Source organism: Colobus angolensis, unplaced genomic scaffold (genome assembly GCF_000951035.1).
Source record: "Colobus angolensis palliatus isolate OR3802 unplaced genomic scaffold, Cang.pa_1.0 Scaffold70, whole genome shotgun sequence".
In the NCBI taxonomy this organism is placed as follows: Eukaryota; Metazoa; Chordata; class Mammalia; order Primates; family Cercopithecidae; genus Colobus; species Colobus angolensis.
In genome coordinates, this window is record NW_012120710.1 from 4,822,987 (window position 1) to 4,830,651 (window position 7,665).

Consider the following 7,665-nt stretch of genomic DNA (forward strand, 5'->3'; position numbering starts at 1 on the left):
CATGGGACAAAGGGAAGAGTCCTGACCAAAACCAAGGTTGAGGCTTGAGCAACTTGAGGAGGGGACTAGGATTTACTGAAATGGAAGACCTAAGCAGAAGAAGGGCTGTGTGCAGGAGAGAAAACAGGAGTTGAATTTGCCATATTTGAGATGCGGATCAGGCACTCAAGTAGTGATTGTGAAGAGGTAATTGGATAAAGAAGTATGGAGTTTGGAAAGAAGTCTGAGCTGTAGATATGAATTTTGGATTTATCAGCGTAAGATGATATTTAAAACTATGAAATGACATGAGATTGTTAAGGCAGTGAATGCAGGAGAAAAGAGAAGAGAAGGCCTAAAGTTAATGAAGTAGATTTAATTTGTGGAAACTGAGCAGGAGTAGCAGAAACATAGAAAGGGAATCAAAAGAGAATGGTGTTCTAGAAATCCAGTGAAGAAATATGCTTCTAGATCAGTTGTGTCCAGCACTTCTGATTGGTTAAGATGAGAAATGATATTGACAATTGTCATTAGCAACACATCTTTGCTGACTTTGACAAGAACTGTTTTTATGCGGTAATAAGGATGAAAGCCTTAATGAAGTAAGTTCAAAAGAGGAACAAAAGCTAAGACACTAAGTGTAGACTCTCTTTTGAAGAACTGTGCTGCAAGTGGTAGTAGAGGAGGAAGAGGCCCAGAGAGTTTTTAGTTTTTATTTATGATTTTTTTAAGATGTGAGATTACAGAACATTGTGGATAGATGGGAATAATCTTCCAGAAGAGCGCTATCCAACAGAACTCTCTGTGAGATAGAAATGTTCTATCACTCATGTCCACGCTATCCTATAGAGTAGCCACCGGTCACATGTGGTTACTGAGCACTTGAAATGTGGCTAGTATAACTGAGGAACTGAATTTTAAATTTTATTTAATTGTAGGCCATTTGAATTTAAATAATCACATGAGTTAGTGGTTAGTGAATTGGACAGCATAGCTCTAATGAGAGAAAAGTTAATGAAACAGAAGAGAGAAGGTCAGCTCTGCAGTGATAACCTTGAATAGCTAAAAGTGAAAGAAATCCCATAGATTTGAAGGGGTTGACCTTAGAAAGGGGCATAGTAGTTGCTTCACTGTAGCAGAAGGTATAGAAGTTGGTTCAGATACTGTCATACTGGTAGAGTGGTGGTGGTGAGTGGATGAAATTTTTTATCTGATTGCTTATTTTGTTAAGTGAAATAGGAAGCGAGGACTCTAGGCTGTGTGAGAAAGTACAAAAGCAGTGTTGGAGTAATAGAGAGTAGAAGAGCTTTCCAAGGAGCTCCTTGAAATTAGTGGTCACAAATTTAAAGAGACACCAGTTAGCATGGTTTTATGTTTTTCTCCATTCATATTCAGGAGACCAAGGTGCAGTTGAATTTACTTGGAATTAGGACTTTGGCGGAAAACTTAATCAAAGGAAATGGGGCAAGGGAAAGAGTAAATTGAAGGACCATGGAGGCTAAGCTGGTTAGGAGCAAAGTGAGAACATGAGGACATAAAGGACAGTGAAAGTAGAGGAACAATGGATTGTGAACACTTTAACCTTATTAAATAAATGACTCAACATGGAGATTTTGAAGATGAAATTCTAGGTGTTTCTTGCTATTATCAATGGTCCAATAGTTTCTTTTTCTTTTTTTTTTTTTTTTTTTTTTTTTTACTGTAACAGTTGCAGGGGATTTTTTTTTTTTTACTTTTTTGCATTCATTGTTTCAGGATTCCATATGGTTGTTTTCAGGAACAAAATTCACTCCAAGTGAATTTTAAAATACTAGAAAAATGGCAAATTTCCAGTTTCTACTAACTCTGTGATATGTATGCACCCTATTTAATGCTTTGTGTTTTGAAGGACAGTTTTGCACTCTCAGAATCCTGCAGGTCAAATATTATTTATACATATTACTAAGAACTATTCATTTTTTTTGTGGTGATAAAATTTTAATTAAATCAACATTATTTTACATCAATGTGTCATTTCTTAAGGCTTATAAATCTTTGGATTGTACATAGAGCTTTGTTTACACATATGTATCTGGAATTCAATCCTTTCATGACACATTTTTATGCAGACAATTTGCCTTATCTTGTGTTACTGAGTTATAAAAGCACACAGAATAACAGATGAGGCTCTTATGAGATAAGAAGTGGTCATTTGCTCTGTTGTATACCTGTTATATTTAAGATCAAGACCCATAGCAAAATCGATACCATAAGTTTACAATTCTGGGTTCCCAACCTGCCTTTAATAAGAAGTCCATCTTTTATCTACTGCCTCTCAAACACTTGTTGCTTTTGAGTCAAGGCCTTTTTTGTATCTACAAGGTTTGTGTGATGAATATGAGTTTTACATTAAAATATTAAGTATATGGGAAAATTCACATTCCTTTTACATATTCAAATGGTATTAAATTTGACCCTTACTCCCGATTCCACCAGAGCTATGGGATGTTTCATTTCAGTCTTTAATGGGCTCCTTGGTTTCTATCACCTAGACACTTCTAAGGTTCCAGGAAATGTGCAAATAATCAAACAGACAAAATCACAGAAAGCATTTGGAGAATGTCCCCCTGGTCTTGCTATTCCTAAAAGACCCATTTTCCAAACCTACACTGTCCATTGAATTGCAGAGCTGCATATTTGGAGCACAGAAAGCCCAAGCATGGAACACAGATCAGGAGACCATAGCTGGGGTTCAGAAATTTTTGCCAAGTTGAAAACTCCAATCTTGGGACTAACTTTCGTATGTATAAAATACAACCATTTCCCCAGAATCCTGTCACCTCTCTGGGGACCTGACAGGAGAGGTCCAGGGTCTTCATTCTGAGTAGAAAGTCATATGTTTATGTATTTCTTTTCTTTTTTCTTTTATTTATTTATTTTTTTGAGATGGAGTCCCACTCTGTCGCCCAGGCTGGAGTGCAATGATGCGATCTCAGCTCACTGCAACTTCTGCCTCCTGGGTTCAAGTAATTCTCCTGCTTCAGCCTCCTGAGTAGCTGGGATTACAGGTGTGTGCCACTACTAATTTTTTTGTATTTTTAGAAGAGATGGTGTTTCACCATGTTAGTCAGGCTGGTCTCAAACTCCTGACCTCGTGATCCACCTGCCTTGGTCTCCCAAAGTGTTGGGATTACAGGTGTGAGCCACTGTGCCTGGCCTTATGTATTTCTTCGTCCTGGATAATGTACCTTCTCTTTCCTTCTCCGGTCTCTTTCAACTCAAAGATACTCCTCTCTTTATCCTTTCCACTCCATAATTGCTGTGATAACTTTCTCAATTACTTTAGGCTTTTACAAAAAAATAAAATGCTAGCCTTTAGACATATTCTGCTTTAGACCCAATAAATTTAGAGCTCCCTAGGGAAAGAGAGTACAAAGTGGGCAGGGAGCACGAAATGTAAGATAATGACTCCATAAAGTATCCTCCTCAAGCTTGGAAAGGCCATCTCCATGCTGATCTGAGCTTTGGCCCTAACCTGCCTGCTATTCATTTAGTCATGTGCTGAAGGAGAGTAACAAAGGCAGCACACCCTGAAATTCTCATGCTTAATGCTGTAATTTCCCTTAGTAGGGCAATATCTTATCTAAATAGAGCCATGCCACTAAAACTTACTGTGGCATCCAGTTACACGTGGCAGGGCTAACAATATACCCTATTGCTTGTTCCTGGAAGAAAACAATAGCAAATTCCAAAGGCCTGTTCTGGCAGGACTGCGGCCAGAATGACCTACTTCTCTAATGCCCTACTGACCTACTAAAATTACTGAGATTCTGAGCTGTGTCATACAATCACCTACAATAACAGCTGCTCAGGTGATTCAGCTCCAAAGGAGGAAGCACATTTCTGCTTCACTGAATTGGGCCGGAATCTCCATTTAATGGTGCTTTCAGTGAAGACAAACATGGTTCAGGGAAAAATAAACCTCCTAATTCATGGGGCTCACAACATAAGACTTATAACAAATGGAAAAACTCTTCTTGACCTTGTGAACAGACTCAGAAATGAGTTCTTGAGTTTCTCCAACTCTGTACTATAGTTTTTAGATATTGGCTATATATTTTATTTTTTAAAATTTCAATAGCTTTTAGGGTACAAGTAGCTTTTGATTACATGGATGAATCACATAGTGGTAAAGTCTGAGATTTTAGTGCATTCATCACCCAAGTAGTATACATTATACTTAGGATGTAGTTATTTTATCCCTCACCTTCCTCTAACCCTCTCTGCTCTGAGTCTCTAAAGTCCATTATATCACTCACTATGCCTTTGCAAACCCATAGCTCAGCTTCCACTTATAAGTGAGAACATAGGATATTTGGTTTTCCATTCCTGAGTATAGGCCAGTATAGTTCACACATTCATTATAATAGCAGTCCAGTGTTTTACCTTCCTGTTTGTTAAAATAAAAATTCTAAAGCAGAATAAATTGAGTTTTTTTTTTTTTTTTTTAAAGTAGACCTCAGTATTGCTGAATGATCAATGCTTGGAAGCAAGATCAAGTAATTATTTTAAAACCGTCCAAGGCTGGGCACAGTGGCTCACACCTGTAATCCCAGCACTTTGGGAGGCCGAGGCAGGTGGATCACTTGAGGTGAGGAGTTCAAGACCAGCCTGGTCAACATGGGGAAACCATCTCTACTAAAAATACAAAAATTAGCCAGGCATGGTGGTGGGCACCTGTAATCCTAGCTACTTGGGAGGCTGAGGCAGGAGAATTGCTTGAGCCTGGGAGGCAGAGGTTGCACTGAGCTAACATCACTGAGCTCTGTTACTGGGTGACAGAGCAAAACTTCATCTCAAAAACAAAACAAAACAAAAAACTGTCCAAAACTTACTTCCTGAGCTTCCACAGTAAACACAGATTTATTTATTTATTTTTTGAGGAGCGCATACTTGCTCATTGTTCTAGTGGCACACTCTCTAGACAGGTAACGTCAATTCTGGGACTGATTTTTTCTCCTCAGGAAATCTTAGATGTTTTGAAAAATACTCCAAAGGTTTCAGACTGGAATATTATGTAATACCCTTTTTAGAACCTTAAAAAGGGAAAGGTATGCCTAAATTTATATGGTGATAGTTTTCTCCTTCTCCTCTTTTCTCCACTCTTCCTCCTCCTTCTCCTTCTTCTTCTTCTCTCCATCCTTTCCTCCTTTCCTTTTTTTCCCTCCTCTTCCCCTTCTTTGTCTTCTTGTTCTTTCCTCTCCTCCTCCTGCTTCTCCTTCTCCTTCAGTTTATCTGTTTTCCCCAGCCTACAGGGAAATCTGCAGTTCTGTGTAGGGCACTGAAGGTGGTGAGTGGGGGCATCCTTTACTTAGAGAAAAGAGTAGGTGGAAAATGGGAACTTTGAATTAAGAAAAGAATCGCTAGCATCCTGACTTGAAGCTACATTATTCAATATTGTGTCTTTATTTTCAGAAATAAGTGACTTGTATATGAACGTCTGACCATTCTTTCCAGTGAGCCAATGTACTACTTGTATTCTCGATTATGAGCCTTACCATCGTCAATCTCAGTCATACCCATATGATAAAACTGTGCCAAGTGATAGGGATCCAGAGCTGAATGGTCTATGATCGCTGCACTGAAAAAACTCATTGTCTGTAATGGCAAATAAAAATAATTTGAGCTATAGTATAGAGCTAAGTGGTAATAGTTAACAATTTAATTTGAATTTTTTTTTAATCTTTCAAGCTTTTATTTAAATGCCATGATCCAGGATGGATTTTAGATCTTGTTGAAAGCAACCACATCCATGGACTGCACATAGTCCTCAAAAGCAGTGATCTGCTCCTCCAGCATATCTGTTCCAACTTTATCATCTTCAACTACACACTGTATTTGAAGTTTCTTAATTCCATATCCCACTGGAACTAGTTTAGATGAGCCCCAGACTAAGCTGTCTGCTTGAATGCTTCTGACACACTCCTCTAATTTTGCCATATCTGTCTCATCATCCCAAGGTTTCACATCTAGTAAGATGGAAGACTTGGCAACAAGTGCAGGTTTTTGGGCTTTCTTTGATTCATATTGTGCAAGACGTTCTTCCCTTAGCCTCTTTGCTTCTTCACTTTCCTCCTCATCATCAGATCCAAAGAGATCAATATCATCATCATCTTTACTATCTGTAGCTCCACTTTCTGTAGTGTCTTCCACATCGGCAGGACCATACTTACCCAAAGCTTTCTTCACTCCTGGCAGGTTGGCCTTTTCCTTTTGGTAAGACTTGATGCAATTATACCAACGTAGGGCATGACACAAGTTGGCAGGCGGTGGGCCGGACACAGCTTCAAATACTGCCACATCTGCTTGTGATGGCACATACCCCTCGATGTAGCTCTTGTCCGCCAGGTAATCGTTGAGCACCTGGAGGCTGGCGGGACTTTTCAGGTCTCGGAAACCCATGGTGTCAGCTGTATCCGAGAGCTGGGGAGCAGCAGAAAGAGAGCGCACAAATTGTGGGCGCCCCACGCTAAAGAGAGGAAAAAGGGTTAATTTGAATTTTTACAGAAAATTATGAAGTATGTTGTTTAAATAAGATAGTCCAAGATCATACAGCTATAGGATGTTATTCAAGGCTTGAACCGGCAGTTTACGACAAAGCACTCAATTCTGAAGAATGACAAAGGAAGAAGGACCCGGGGCTAATGACAGCTTCTGAGGGGAAATCATGTTTCAGCTTAGTCTTGAAGAATTCACAGAAGAATTCTGCATCCCTGGTGGACAAGACAGGTGAGGACATTTCATGTACAAGAAAAGGAAGGAAAGAGATTGTGAAAAAAGCAATAATTACAGCAACTCTTGATGTCTAATATATCAAGTCCTCTTTCTTTGTTCTTTGTTCCATTGGGTAATTTTCTCATATACATGTTGATATCAACTTGTTTTAATCAGATAACTGATGAAGGAAACTTTTTTTTTTTGAGGCAGAGTCTCACTCTGTTGCCCAGGCTGGAGTGCAGTGGCGTGATCTTGGCTCACTGCAGGCTCCCCCTCCTGGGTTCATGCCATTCTCCTGCCTCAGCCTCCCAAGTAGCAAGTAGCTGGTGCTACGGGCGCCCACCACCACGTCTGGCTAATTTTTTTTTGTAGTTTTAGTAGAGACGGGATTTCACCGTGTTAGCCAGGATGGTCTCCATCTCCTGACCTCGTGATCCACCCATGTGGGCCTCTCAAAGTGCTGGGATTACAGGCGTGAGCCACCGGGCCTGGCCGGAAACATAACTTTTAATAGCATCAGAAATAGACTACTGTATGGGCATTTGATACGAAAGAGGTAGCATTATATAACATGGAAAAAGGTGCTGGGACAATCGAATATCTGTACGGGAAAAAATCAAATTGGACCCTGTCTCGGATGCTGTGGTGCCCTTCCCAGTTTTCCCCTTCAGAATGGTGACACTAATTGTTCCAGCTGCAATATTGCTAATTGACAGGTCGCAGCTGAATCACTCCTCAGGAATTGCCCTTGGCCTACAGGAGCTGCCTTGCTGAAGGCTGTGGTCCCTCCCTGAAGGCAGCTCACATCCAGAGACTGGCTGATGTGGGGATACAAATTCTATCAATTTGAGACAAGCTGAAAGCTCCTAGGGGACCTGCTGGGGCCTCTGCTGCATACGCTTCACCATTCAAGTTTCTCCTCTGCCCAGA

The 7,665-nt window shown here is 40.1% G+C and overlaps 1 pseudogene across 1 annotated transcript; it reads right to left on the bottom strand.

The window, feature by feature from the left end:
• Positions 1–5,689: 5,689 nt before the first annotated feature.
• Positions 5,690–6,499, bottom strand: LOC105501284 (annotated as a pseudogene). The gene has a single exon (XR_001000166.1). The product of XR_001000166.1 is annotated as an elongation factor 1-beta pseudogene (transcript).
• Positions 6,500–7,665: the final 1,166 nt, after the last annotated feature.